This window comes from Melanotaenia boesemani, chromosome 13, assembly GCF_017639745.1.
Source record: "Melanotaenia boesemani isolate fMelBoe1 chromosome 13, fMelBoe1.pri, whole genome shotgun sequence".
NCBI lineage: Eukaryota > Metazoa > Chordata > Actinopteri > Atheriniformes > Melanotaeniidae > Melanotaenia > Melanotaenia boesemani.
In genome coordinates, this window is record NC_055694.1 from 36,960,630 (window position 1) to 36,976,065 (window position 15,436).

Sequence of the window (15,436 nt, forward strand, 5' to 3'; positions counted from 1 at the left end):
CTAGGCAACCGGTGGTGGGGCGCAGTGAACCGAAATGTCATCGCCAAGTATCTTAGGAATAACAGCCGTCGTGCTGGGGATATTGTCATTGCAGCACACTGGGGTGAAGAACACGGTGGTGTGTGTTCTGTTGCGGTGAAGAGGTCATTCGGGATGCTATCATTTAGTGTGGTCCTCTACAATGATAAGTACGTATGTACGAATCTGGTGGAGGGGGAATTTTCAAATCCCATCGAGATCTTCAAGCTACTGGCCATGGAAATGGAATATATACACCTGCTGCCTGTGCCAAAGGATTTAGAGTCAGCTCCAAGGACGTGTTTTTCGGTCACTCACGTAATGAAAGAGATGACATCTACGATCACAAGATTTAAGAGAGCATGGTGGGGAGCATTGCTCGGAAGTCAGGAAGGTTCAAGTCAACATCGCAGAGTACTCCAGTGTTTGCGCAAGCATACAAAGATGTCTCCAAACCCAGCCGCAATTCTGTACTATGCAGATGCAATGTGTGATGGATATTTGTTTGAGGTTGTGACAGGACAAGGAAAGAGATTCAAGGTTGCGTTTGATAGATCGGGCTTCACACTTGGAACCGATGAACGTTACATGACACTTCAGGATGTGTTGTTTTACATCTGTGTGAACGAAAACATTACATTCGTCCCTAGAACGCCTGACACATCATGCGCAGACTCAAGTTTTGGGGAGGCAGACTAGAAGGGACTGCTGAGTTGCTAAGCTATCTGGTCTTTCTTATTTTATGCTATTGGGTGTCTTTACCACTAGTTATTCCTTTATTTGTAGTCTTAGAACTTTGTGTACATGTTTTTGTGTTCTTTTTACATATTATCCAAATGAAAATGTATTACCAAGTGTTTCTGTGAATGTGAAGTAACACAAGCAAATTAATAAAAACTAAAAAATTCCACTGACTGAGATGCCTTTTTGTCTTTTTATTCTCAAACATCACAAATGGTCATTGACACAATGTTTTCTTATTTCTCAAAACAGATTTATAGGCATGCATGTCTGTGTGTACATTCACTATGACTTTTCCCGATTTGATCATCACCAACATACAGAGCAGTGACAGGTGGTCATATTCATAAACAACAGCAAAAACAAAAAAAAAAAAAAGAAAACAAAACTTGCAAGTGACACAGTGATATTTGTTAGCAAGGTTTCATCCATAGTAGTACTCGTACCACTCGTTTAAGGTCATCTCTCTACTCCATAGAAAGTTCAGTGGAGTGCTCCTGATCAGTGCATCGGCACTCAACTGCCGTGTGATGCTGCCATGTAGGGTATGAATCGCTTCTTCCTCACAACCCTGTACAATTTGCAAGCTCTCCATCACTTTTTCGTATATGGTCTGCAGCGTTGAGCCATACAGTACAGTCAGTGACATGCGTCCAGTGATCTCACCAATGTTTTCTGAGGGACTCTCGATCAACACTCTGACATGAGATGTGTTTTCATCTACGATGGCAAAGTTATCCGCATACTCTTTCAAGGTCTGGTACAGGCCGGTGATGTATCTGAGTTCTGCGTAGGGGACAAAGATGTTTCTCCTATATGCACTTCCGTGAAGGGAGGGTGCATGCACATAATCCAGGTCTACATTGTGGTCAGCGTCCAATTGCTCAGTAGCACGAGTGACGATTTCCGGATCATCGAGCGAAGCTGATCTTAGTAGGGCCAGAATGTTGCGGAGGGCCTCAAAGTCCTCATCAGCGTGCTGCTGTTCTCTGGGCATGCATACGCGGCTGTCTGCGCACCTTGGAAAAGTGAAAGAGGGGTGGTTGTAGCTGACCCTTTTTCTAACACAGGCAACTCCCAGCTCCGAGCACAGCTCGCATATGAATTCAAACTCCCCACGGGTAGATGTCGAGAGAATCTTCAAAGCAGCTGTAGCCTTATCCGTGACCCAGAGGCTATTGGACATCATAAAACTGAGAACGTTGGCCAGGGCCTGTCTATTTTCCTCATCGTACACAGGCAAGCTGCGGTAGAAGGGTACTGTGTCTGTGCCTGCTATTTTTACGCAAGGTCCACACCCAACCTCCACGTGCCACTGGGAGGACAGCTTGGACGGATCGTTTGTCAGGACCCTCTTTTTGGTATCATTGAGTACCGTGAACTTGACTGGTATTTTTTCCAAGGATCCATGCTTGTACGCCACGAGGCTCATGTTGTCAATCACAAACAGAGTGCTGTGTCCTCCAATTGGTATGAGGCCACTCAGGTCAACTTTGAAGATTGCAGGCTGATAGGCTTTGCTAACTGTGGTCATAGTGTGTGAGAACAGGTACTCCCTCTGACTGAAAGACATGTCTGGTGCTGTGTAGATGTCCCCGGTATACAAGAGGCTGTGTGTCAACTATGCATGCATATATATGTCTATATATATATATATATATATATCTATATATATCTGTGTATTTAGTTTTGTTTTTAATCTTAAATGTTTCAGTTTTCTTTCTTTTTCTTTCTGGATTTGGGACTTTGTTGACAGTTCTCTTAGTCTTGTACTTTCTCTTTCTTATTTTCTTGTGTTGTGGGCATCTCTGCACAATCTTTCACCAAATTAGGGCTAAGCACGGAGCGAGATCTGAGATCCGAGCAAAGTGTCACGAAAGCCAGCGTCTTTCGTTGAAACACTGTCCTAACTTTCTTTTCTTGTCTGGACCATAGACGCACTGGATAAGTCTTTGACCAGGTATGTTGTTTGCGTAAAGGTCCATATAAAAGTTTTTACATCCAACGCAATGGTACTTGACCTCAGTTCCATCGGTGAGCCATTTTCTCTTTCCGAGCTTGACTTCAGTTGCCCTGAGCCACTTCTTCTGCTTGAAGACCGTGATCCAAGCTCGCATGAGCTCCCTGTCTGCGCACGAGTAGGGCATGATGCAAAGGACAGACTCGGGATACATACGCGAGGCCGATGAGCTGAACACTTCGGGTGCATTTATCTGCAACATGAATATGGTCTGATACACGAGACCGGCCAGATCAACTAGGTCCCTCTCACAGAGCTCACTCTTGGTCACACAGAGGCCGCCGGTAGGAGAGCTGATCCCAGCATCAGATAACATCACAGGTGGTACGGAAAGCACAATGAAAGCGTTATCCCGCGAGCGGTCACCCTGGGAGGTTTCTGTGGAGGTACTCCACAGAGACACTGTTCCCTCGGACATGGCCTCTGTGAGCTTCATCCCAAGCAAAGCGCTTAGGTGCGCGTAAACTGCGTGGGGCTCTAGTGACATGTCCTGAGTGATAACCTTGAGACAAACATTGAGTTTCTCACCGGAGATTCGTGACACAGTCTCCCTGTTCTTTCTTAGGTCTTTCAACTCCTGGGTCCCACAGGCTGGAATCATGTGTTCCGGACAATTGTTCATGATTGAGTTGAATGCTAAGCTCGCCCTCTTCAGCCTCACTCTCACGGCAGCGATGCGCTCGAGCAGATGTGCTCTACAATCATTCAGGCTACCTGGGCCCATGGTAGAGCTGTACATGCGTCCAGGGAGACAGTAGTCTATGATGCAGTGTGCGAGCAGTTTCCCGGAGCGGTTCACCAGCTCGCTATCTGCGAGGTGTGCAATCAGCACCCTAGAGTTTGAAAAACACTTGTTTAGTGGTTGGTACGGGTGTGGGGTGAGCTCTGCTTGCACGATTTCATTTTGCGGCGCATCTCCATACCCGCTCTCGGGAATGGTCTCACGTGTGACAGTTTTGCCATATGCATTGCGGGACCGCGAACCCTCGAGCTCGCACAAGAGCGAGCCTCCAAACATGGCAGTGATACACCCCGTATTGGCCTGCAGATTTAGTGGGTATCTGTAGAACGTGGCCTCGCAAGGGTTGCACTTGTGAAACTCATTGCACTCGACCGGCTTGACAGACAGTCCCGTGATGTCCTTCAGCCAGGTCTTGACAATTTCAAAGAAAGTGGTCCTCACGCTGGAGCTCGCCACTTTCAAGCGCTCAAGCGTGTGCTGGCTGAAATGTTTGTTCTTAGCAGATTTGATGAGGCTGTTCCAAGGAAAGAACCCGCATCCCATCTTGGATGCGATGACTTCCGAAGCTTTGCACATAAGCAGGTCTCGCACAATGGCCTGCTCGCGTGAGAACATGTGGTTAATGCAGTACTGTGAGTCTTTGTATAGCGTTCTCACAATGAGTTTACCGTGACCCGATGCGCCGTCTTGCATGGGAACAAGCGATACGGAAACCGCGGAGAAGCCCGAGTCCAGCTGCAACGTTTCCACTTCTGTCACCCTGTGTGAGATGAGTATGCTGTTGGCTCGATGCAGCTCCAACCACCGGCTGACGTGATCCACTTGTAGCTTTTGCTCCGGATACAGGATGACATCTCCCCGCTTGAGCTGGTGCCAGGGACAGGTGGAAAAGCATGAGATCCGATCCCTCTCCAGCTTGACGCAGTCCCCTTTCATGACACAAGATATGAAAGTCTCGGTCACAGCAGAATCGCAAGGCGAACGCACGCTTTTGAAAGCTGAGAGGCCCCTGACTTTGACGGAGATCGAGGACAGTTCCCTCTTATCGGTGTCAAGGCTGTGCGTGAGGGCGACGTATGTCTTTTTTGCCACGTGGCAGTAGATGGAGCAACTCTTTTCATACTCCAGCCTGACTCGCCTGCCTTTCACAAAAGGTGTGGTAATATCCATGACTTTTCCGGAGTCAGGTACGCTGGCCACGTACACTGGATAGCCTTCATTGGTGAGCGTTCTTCTAGGGTCTCTCACAACTTTTACAGGTGTGTTCCCTCTGCCAATCACGTACATCCTCTCAAGAGTATCCTCCACCAGGGCTGTGTGCACGTAGTCTAAGAAGGCTGGCACCTCGGCACCCGCACGCTTGAACTTCTCGCCTACGACCTCCCGCGCCCGGCAAGCAAACTCTCTGAGGTGCTCAGTTACAGACCCACTCCTCTGATGCTTCTCTTTCACACGCAAGTCAGTGTCTGGCAGCTCCTCGACCTCTACAAGCTCCTCGTCCTCTGAGAGCTCCCCGGGTCCGTATCCGACTGCGACCATCACGCTGTCCGTGTCTCCGTAGATCACGGGGCAGCGGTGACTGTAAAATGTGGACACGCACCTGTTTACCACGGCAATCTGTTGCCTTCCGTGTCCAGAAATCAGAGGACCGCACGGGTGCGGGGCTGTTCCATAAAATGAGTTCGCCAGGACTTTGCACTCTCCCTCCTGCGTTTTGTAGTAGGTCCGCTCAGACTCACAAATGTCTGGCCTCTTGAGCCGCCGTTTTAACTCGGATCTTTGTTCGAGGTAGTACTCAACGGACGAAGCGAATACAGCTGGGGCACGGACAAAGTTGCCTCGATTCCTATCATACTTGAGAATGAGCGAGGCGTACGCAAAGCCCTCGGACTCCCAACAATAACACAGCCAACCGCTAAGATCGTGAGGAAAGTTTGTGGGAGGCCACGGGATAGTGGTCTCCGGGGAGATGTTGAGAGCGCACATGATGGCTGGGTACATACTTGCAAAGTCGAAGGAGAGCTCTAGACCCATGCCGGGTCCCGAGTAGTGTAGGCCTGTGAGAGGATCACACACAGAACCCCCTTTCCACGTTTCCCGCTGCTCATTGTACAGGCCGTCGTCCGGGACCCAGCGCATTCGGCTGGGCAGTTCCTTACCCGCTGGTCCTGCTCTCACTCTGAGAGAATCTAGAGAAAACTTGAGCTGAGGCATCTGGACCGAGTGAATGCTCTGCACAAAGCCGCCGAAGGTGTCCCCTCGTCCATGTACAATCACATCTATATTGAGTGTGGTCCTACATCGATGAAACAAGGCCGATACGGGGTTGAGGACTTTGGCCAGCCTGGCACACAACTGGGAATCCACCAGGTTGTACACGAGCACGGCAAAGAGACTCTTTCCGCCCCTTTTGATCATCTCATCCATGGTTGCATATGAAACGTCTGCCACTTTGCAGAGCTTTCTGGCCTCCTTGGGCGGTTTTCCGTGCAGCTCCCTGGCATTGGCAATGACGAAGGGCGCTATGTCGTTCAGCTTCATGCTCGTGCAGGCGAACTTAATCTCCCTGGTCCCTGTGACCCTGTACAAATCTATGACATTCATCCCGCAGGCGTTCATTTTGAAATGGCCCAGCTTAGCCTTTTTCTTGTTAAACTTTTCTATGTGCTCATAGATTGCACGGAGTTTGTAACTGGTCAGAGTCCTGCCCAGCAACAAGGAACCCACATCTTTGATCATATCCTTGTACATTTCCAAGTATCGCACGTTTTCGAACTGGAAGAAAGGTGGGACATCTTTGGCCAAGGCCCTTGTCACAAAGAGCCCGTTCCAGGCTTTCAGTAGCGAAGCGCATCGATGCTCTGTGGCTGCAGGCGTGCACTTGGCATAATTAGACACTGCATAGAAATGGACACGTTGCTCGATGACCCTGAGGTCGAACTCTGCATTGAATACATACAGAAGCTCGATTCTGTGCCGGTACAATATTTGGATCGTGTTTTCCAAAAGAGCGAGCTCGCTTGAGCATGGATAAAATTTGATCCTCACAACCTCATCTATACCAGCACTCTTGGCCAGTTCGTGGTCAGCCTCTGGGTGCGGGTTACAGCCAGCAGCAACCTTGCGCGTGTTGTAGAGAACCACCAGTTCTTTTCTATGATGTTCTTTGGAGACCTTGGGCACGTGGGAGTTTACGATGACCAGCGAGATGCAGGTGATTTCGTGTAGCTGGCCTGGCAGGTCTGGTGCAAGAACAGGAATGGACACGTGCTTGCACTCTTTGCGTAACTGGGATCTGCCCGTGTTCAGAGCAAGAACCAGTTTCTTCCTGTAGTCTGTCATGTCAGCAACCATACGTTCGGTGCAGTAGGGAAACTTGTAAGCAAAGGACTCACATCTAAGGGATGTGTCTAGATACGATTTATCAAACACCGTTTCAATGTCCAGACAAGCGGACCGGTAGAAGTGGTGTGCGTGTTTGCTGTCAAAGAGCTTGGCCTCCGCTTCAGACCTTTCATGATCGTAGATGAGATCTGAGACACGGAGGTCTCGGTTCAGCTTGTTTGCGGGCATAAAATACACCCTACCGAACATGACATTAGAGCACAGAGCGGGCGTGTTACCGTCTCGAGCCACATAGTAGCCTTTGTCCGGGCAAAAGTCCCCAAACGTCAGTGCACCTCTCACCGTTTCCACATACTTTTTGGCCAGGCCTATGCGTTTGAGAGGGAACACTTGAGCGTTTACTCTTCTCTTGATGTCTTCGTGGAGAACGCGAGTATGAACGGGTTCACACGCAAAGTGCTTTGACCATGTTTTCTTCACGGATTCCCAGGTCTCTGTTTCACCGTCTTGGTCAGAGATGAGGTCCAGATCATAGCCCACAATGGGAGCAATGTCAGTAACTTTGAAGTGCACTGTGGTGTGGATACTGATGCGTTGTGCCTCAACCACCACCAAGCCTCTGCACAGAAGTACTTCTTCACATTTGTGGAATAGGACAGATTTCACCATGACTCCGACCAGATCACGCTCGTATTTGGTATTGACAGCTCTGTGCAGGGGAAAGACACTGGGAAACAGGTCCACAAAAGGCACAGCGGTGTCCATGTTTGAACAGACAGACTTTTGACAGGCATTACAAGACTCATACAAAACGATCTGTAATTAGAAAGAGCTCACTTTGTTTTACAACGTGAGCTCTTTTTATGATGACTGGGTGCGGGTGGAGGCAGAATGGGTGTGCCTGTGTGTGTGTGTGTGTGTGTGTGTGTGTGTTTTATTTTTCTGTTCTAGCTGGTAGTGTATCTAAAACCCTTGTGAAAACACACCTGTGTTAACCCACTGGTACTTGTCAAGGGTTGCAGATTACTCGTGTTTTTCTTTTTATGTATCACGTAATTGATCATTACTATGGTCCCTCCCTTGCAGGTGAGACACAGTGCCTACTTGGAGATTAAAACAAGACAAGAGACAACACTTCCGAATTGAGACAACCATGGGGGCCACTGAAGCAAACAAACAAACGCTGATTCCACACGCAGGTCTCTATGAAGAAACGTGGTCTGTTGGGTTGCTGCTCACGGACCACAATGGTAAAGTTATAGCAGGCGGGAGTTACAAAGATGGCGGTCTTACTGTTCCAAAGATCTCTGCAATGGAAATCGCTCTTGACCTGGATGACTTTGAGTCAGTGCAGTGCACACCAAAAGAGACTTTAAAATCTCACCCCAAAGAACTGATCATATCTCGGGGTTGCTCCAGTGTTCGCTTCAGAGACCGTGACTCTGTGACATGGAAGGGGAAAGTGTCATTGCCTGAGGAACCAGGGGAGGATACTTTCGAGGAGGTCATGGGGAATCGTCTGAAAATACACATCAATCCTAATTTAAATTCTACCTTGACTGTGTACACAGAGAAAGATAATCAGCATAATGAATCGCACGGTGTTCTTGTCATAGCTCCCAATATCATATCAGCAGAAGACTTGGTCAAGTGCGAACGTGTCCGGTTCACGTGTAAGCTAACAGACGGAGGTACTTTTCGTGTGAGCATAAAAGGTCCTAAGCTGTGCCACGATGGCGATCGCTTGCAGAGCACGATTCTCCTACCCAACGGGGGATGGTTTTACGGGCCGCACTCGGAAGAATGGTTCCAACCGCCAGACTGCGTGGAGATTCCAGGGGCAATGCAGAGCGGGTTAAACATCGCAAACCCTGACGATATCGTGATTTCCAGAGGACACGGGACAGTGCTGCTGCGCTCGAATGGTGAATGTGAATCTAGAGGGTCCGTGATAGTCTTACAACTTCCTGTGCCCGCTGTATCCCCACAGGATCATGGTGTGAAGCCCATTGTTATCTTTTGCTAAGATATCTGTCACTCTCACGGGTTACTTTGATACCATTTTCTCCCAAGGTACGCTGATGTATTGCATTGTATATGAAATGGTGAAGTGTCTGCCTGTGTAATGTTATGTCACGTACCCCTGAGCACCTGTAGATATTGTCATGATAAAGATGTTTTGCGAACAACATTCATCCTTGACTGCTTTTTCTTTATTTCAGTCACACAAACACACAAGACACACTATTCTTTGACTGTCCATATTTTTTATTATTGTTATTATTACTCATGGGTCACAGAGAATGATGACAGTTACAGGGATACCTTGTGTGATCTTCTGAGGGAATTAAGAATTGAGTGTGTTTCTATGAACATTTCCTACAACATTTTCGTTCGTCTCTTTGCATGATGTGGTAGTATACCGCCACCACCACCACCAAAAAAATACATGTACCCTACAACTGCAGATAGTGTAGCACACCATGACATGAGTATCGCTATAGAAGTCCAAAGGACAGCGTCGCTTGCGAATCCAGAGAGCCAACCTCCGAATGTTACTCTGCTGGCTGTCATCTCATCGTAGCGTTTGTCAAACTCTTCTAAGCCTCTTGTGATGTTCTCTAAGTCCTGGCGTACATCAAGGAGCTGGACACTTGTGTTTATTGCCTGTAGTATATCCATTTCGGGTATTCTGGGAACACTATGTTTTATGAGTTCAGAGAAAGAGATTGGTCCGTCCGATCTATGCGCCCTGGAAAACGGTCTAAGCGGTGGTGAATCAATCTCCACGGCCGCTGTTCCCTCCATCCAGGTGACTTTCCTGTTCTGGTAGCAGATGCCCCGGTGGCAAGGTGCGCACACAAGTTTACACTCACTGCGATCCTTTCTACATCTCAGGTACCTTTTGTGAATTTCTGGTTTGTGGCAGTATCTGCTATGGCATTCAGACGGTTCGTAATACTCTCCGTGAATTAACCACACCTTGTAGTCGGGCCAACAAGGAACTGCGTCCGTGCTCATGGTTGGCATGGGTATGATTTCCCGCACCACAGTCTGTTCCACGGTCCCGGATACCTGGTGTACTATGAAAAGTTTTCTGTCTTTATACAAGGCAGTGGCGACCGTTGGGAAATCCGAAAGACCAGGGTGCTCCTTTATGATTGTCATACCGCTGGGACAGCTCCCTGAACGCTTCGAAGCGATCTGCCTGAGACAGTTGCCTATGCCTCTGGCCATAAATCTGGTGTGCATCGCGGCCTGGGTCATCTGATGGGTGACACTCTGCATCTGGGCATACCACATTTGGTAGCTAGCCATAACAGAAAATTTCACGTTTGTGTCTCGCAATGCAGCCTCAGTGTTTCTAATCATCGCGTCTCTAAGGAGTACAAAATTACTGTTGACGATCTCGTTATTTTTTTGGATTTTATTTTCTTGTTGGTCTAACCTTCCGTTGACTAAGGCTATGTTACTGTCCAATTTACTGCTCACCTCCACGAGCATGTTGGACACAGAGACGTAAGAGTTCTTCATATCATCCATCTGCTTTTGCAGAGCATCTACCTGAGTAGACACGTGATACGCGAGCCCCAGAGCTTAACCCCCTGTGACGATCCCTAGAAGAAATCGTTTTTGTCGTCTATGAGAACCACTTTGCTGCGGTGACGGTTTTTGGTCCAGCCATGGAAAAGGAGCGTTATCTGGCAGTTCGTAGACTTTCGCCTTGGTCTCCTGCACGGCCAGTTCCACTAGACCCTCTCTCATCAGCTCCCCGGCTCTGCGAGCATCGTTGATGATCTCGTGCGCAGAGTTGCACAGCCTCCCGTAGTCCTGCCTGCAGCTGTTATCCCCTCCGCATATGGCAATCAGACAGGGACGCAGAGCGCTCACGTCGTAGTCTATGCAGCTGACATTCATGTTGATGTAGTCGATTCCGGGTGTAAAGTTTGACACAAAGTACATAGCTTCGGCCGGTTTCACTATCACTCCGTGTTCCGCTTCCACAACTGGTTTGTCAATCGTGTAGCCGTCATCCACCTCTATCACATTCATGCTGTGCGTGGTCTCACCAGTGTTGTACGCTGTGCACACTTTGTTCACGGGGGGCACGTACTCCACCACCTGCTCCGAGTCCAGGATCCCCGCCATATAATGGTTGTTATCCGTGGTGGGAATCAGTGTGTTGATGTTGACTGCGAGCTGCGGGGGCCTCTCTGATACAATCGCCTTTCTCCTTGGTTCTCCTGGGGTGCACGATTCAAGCTTGTAGAGGTTGGCTATGTATATTTTCTCGTAGCTCGTGCTGTACAACTCCTTATGAGGCTCCTTGAAGATGCCCAGTGCTCCATGTACAGCTATGAGTCCGGGACATACAATGGTGTTACTCAGGCCTATGCTGTACTGAGGGTCCAGGCAGTTCTTGGACCCAGAGGCAGGGTCCTTGTACTGGGTTTCGGGTATGTTGACTATGACGTTGTCCAATCTCAACAATTCACCCGTATCATAGGAGAAAGCTGGAGCTGAGCGTCTGCTCCTGCTGCCTCCACGCTGTCCCGTAGATATTCCAGCCACCATCTGCTGCCTTTTCCAGTCTCTTAGCCTATGTACGGCCGATGTGATGCCCAGTATCGCGGGAGTGTCTGATCGAATGCCTCTTCTGAAGTCGGAATCAACCGGTGCTATTACGAACTGGTTGATGCCGAATGCCACGGAAATCAGCTCAGGAAAGCGCTTGAGCATTTCAAATGAAGTGGAGGTCACGGTCACGTTCACCATGATATTTCTGGCCCAGATGGTCACGCTGGAACCTGAGCAGCACTTGGTTTTGATGTCCTCTTGGCACTTTAACACAGTGTTGGTCTCCATGTCGGCCAGAGACAGCTCCCCGATGATGTCCGGCTGTTGTTGCTGCTGGTGCTGCTGCTGCTGCTGCTGCTGCTGCTGCTGGTGCTGCTGCTGCTGGTGCTGCTGCTGCTGCTGCTGCTGCTGCTGCTGCTTCCGCTGCTGCTGCTGTTCCAAGTGTTCAAGCGGGCTAATCTTGATACCCCCCGTGAGAGAGAGTGTAAAGATGACCTTGTTGGCTCTAACCTTTAACCTCAATAGCGTTAAAAGGTACGCAATTACCCCACCAGACGCCATACTCTTCCTGGATTCTGAAACCCACATGTTCTGACAGCGTCCGGGTTGTGTCATGTCCACAGAGCCCCAGGGTGTGATGAAAGCTTCGTACATTGTTTCCAGCTTCCCGAGGTCCATGGTGCGTAAGATCTCGAGGGATCTGGGCCCATTTTGTAATAGGCCTGAAGAGAGACTCTGTCTTTTCCCACTCCTTCTCCTACTTCCTCGCTCTTCACAAGCCACAGCAATTTGTGCAACTCCGTGCACCACAAGGAAAAGTTGTGGTGGTTAGTCACAGCTCCGATCATCAACCTTTTGATTCCCAATCCAGGTGGGACTCTGTTGTAGTCGGTTCCGCACAGAGCCATAAAAAAGAGTTTTTCCATTCGCTCCCGCTCGTCACATAGAACTGTTTGTTTTATGCGAACATAAAAGTGTGACCCCGCTCGGGACAACCTCAAAAAACGGCTGTAGCTATTCTTGGGAACCAACCCAGAAGCGTACAGCTTACTCAACCGCTTGAGCCTATTCACAAGGGTCTTTTGCTGCTCTTTGCTCACATGAAGGCTATGTCCCTGAAGATCAGCTTGTTCTGATGCTTGCTCATCCGGACTAGGGCTTTTCCTTTTCCTGTCCTCACATTCGCCAGAACTGTAATCGACGATCAGTAGGGTCTCAAAGATGACAGAGACCCTGCTTGGGTTCCCTCTCGCAGAAGACCCTTTCTTCGCTGAGTTACACAATTCTTCGCATACGAGTGCTTTATTCGTGTCAGAAGACTGACAGAACAGAGACAGAAAGGTGCTGTAGACAGAGCCCCTGACTCCGGATAGATACAGGTATCTTGCCACGTTTTCTTTTTCTTTGACCACGTTTTCTTTTTCTTTGACCTTTTCACGCCCATCCATGAAGGATTCAAATGTCTCGTGCTGCTCAGGAATGTCTGGGCCCACGTATTTGTCTTCAGCCTCCACGTCGCAGAGTGCTCTGAATCTTCCATCGGAAGATGTCAGCTGCTCTTGCAAGACTTCTCTATTGCACTGCTGCTCTGGCTTTGCAAAGAGTAGATCTCCGAAGCTCGATGCGTGCATGTCTCGTTCGGGGCGGTAGCTCCTGTTGTCCAACCTCGCAGTGATTCCTTCGCGACCGCAAGCAGTAAGCACAGCAACGATATCCGAGTCACCCGTGCACAATGTCACACTTCCAGGTAGAAGGTTGGCCAGAGCAACGAGCAGGGTGTCCGCCTCAGTGTTCCTACATCGAATACATGCTTCTTGCAATGTAGCCACTCGAGTGGACTCGGCTGGGTCCGCGCAGGTTGCCAGGAAGACGCCCTCAAATCCTTTGGGTCTCACGATGGCAGATCCAAGTTTCACTTTGAGAATCCCACCAAACAGCTCCTGCACAGTGCAATTTGACTCACCGAGTACGTCTTCAAGCGTGCTCTCACTCTGACTGGGCTGCAGCTCCGTGTACTGGTCATGAAGCAAGATCAGGTTTCTTTTCTCAGAGTCTGCGCATACAAACGACTCGTCCTTAGCCCCAGTTACCAGAAACAACTTGTTTTTCATACCCATGCGTGCTAAGAACATCATCATCCAGTATTCAATCGCACAGATATTGCGTGTACAGAAATCCATGTGAGGCACGAGGGCGCGGCTGTCTCTGATCTCTCTCACAGCCGGCTTCGGAGCCCGTGCACCTTCCTTGACGAGCACAAGACACTGGCAATCTGCATCCTCCAAAATGTAGTGAGACGCTAGTCTTGCGGCCATGTTTAAAATGGAGGCTTGCGGATCTTCCAGGACGAGGTCTGATTCCTTAACTCTGTGGATTACCAAGAGATGGTCTATCAGGATCCAGTCCTGGCGTGGTCTTGGTCTATCCACCACCTCAAATGGGGCTAGATGAGGATTTGCGAGCATCGCGTAGATAGCTTTGTGTCCCAGGCCCATTTTGTACAACCTTACACTGTAGCAATGGGGAATCAAGTGGGTAAAAGATGTGTGACCTGAACAGCTGTAACTCACCATGGCGGTTTCCCTTTCTGAGCTTATGTAGGTTGTTTGGACCCCCTCCACCCCCCACCTGGGACACACACACACACACACACACACACACACACACACACACACACACACACACACACACACACACACACACACACACACACCTCCCCTGGACATGTTATTGAGCCCCATTGTCTGTTGGCAATGGTTTCACATTCAAACTTTTCTCCTCATTGAAAAGCATGTTCCTGTAGCACAAGTCATTTGGATCTAACCACAGTTCTTTTCTGTCAAGGGCCCCTGAGGCTTGACGTGTTGTTGCAACCCTCATATTCACACACATAGGAGCAAGACAGTTAAGCACCTGCGGACACAAGCAGTTCAGCCAAGGAAACCGAATGCGTATGCTCTTTGAAATGGTAGGCCTCAAGCAGCTGCGCATGGACACGTGGTTCGTGCCTGGTCTGATTATGACAAGGTATGCAGCAGTACACTCCGCTACGCTTGGATACGTGAGCGAAAACATAACCCACGTTAGCCACAATTGCATGTTGTATCGCCACAAGCTCACACGGTCCAGATAGTCATTGTTTCTCGTCTTGATTTCCAGAAGCACAATGTTATTCGTCACAGTATCATGGGCTACCAAGTCCACTTCGGTGTAGAAGCCCCACGTTCCGCTGAGGGAATTGCAGCCTTTCTTGCAACCGTTGTGGAACGTGTAAGCTCCGGGTACGCAGAACCTGTCAGGTGTGGGAATCCCGGCCACCTTCAGGCCACCGCAGATAGGGATCAGATATAGTGCCTCTAGCTGTGTGAGAATCAGGCGTGAAACAGGCCCTACGTGGCAGAGTTCGATCTGTCCGTTGTACACATCTTTACACTGCCCGTCCACAGCAATCCCTATACAGGTGGACAAGTGGAATTTGTCCCACATGCGTCTACATGCTTTGAGAGAGAGAGTATTAGACATACGCATCCCTAACAGGGCATACCTAAAAGTGCGAGCTTTACACCTGGGCACGTTCAGATTTGACATGTATTGTACCACCCAATCGAGCGTGCTCTCCGGGTTTGCGTTCACGTCCGTGCAAATCTTTGCATACAGATCCATGCTTATCATGTTGTGTCCATGCCAACGGTTCCTCTTGTGCGTGATTGAGTCTAAGGTTTTTGTAATCCCCTGAACATTATACCATCTGTGATCGTGTATAGACTTTGCACATAGCAAGCCTTTTGACATCTTGAATTCGATAACGGGGTCCCGAAGCTTCATTGTATTAAGCATTTTCACATGCAGCTGGCTACAATTGCGGCTTCTCTGTAATGAGAGTTAGTAGTGACCAAGGACCATACGCTCACACGCATACCCAGAGGTGAAGATATAACAAAAATAAATAAATAACTACACAGCAACAAAATACCATTAAAAAGAAAAAAGAT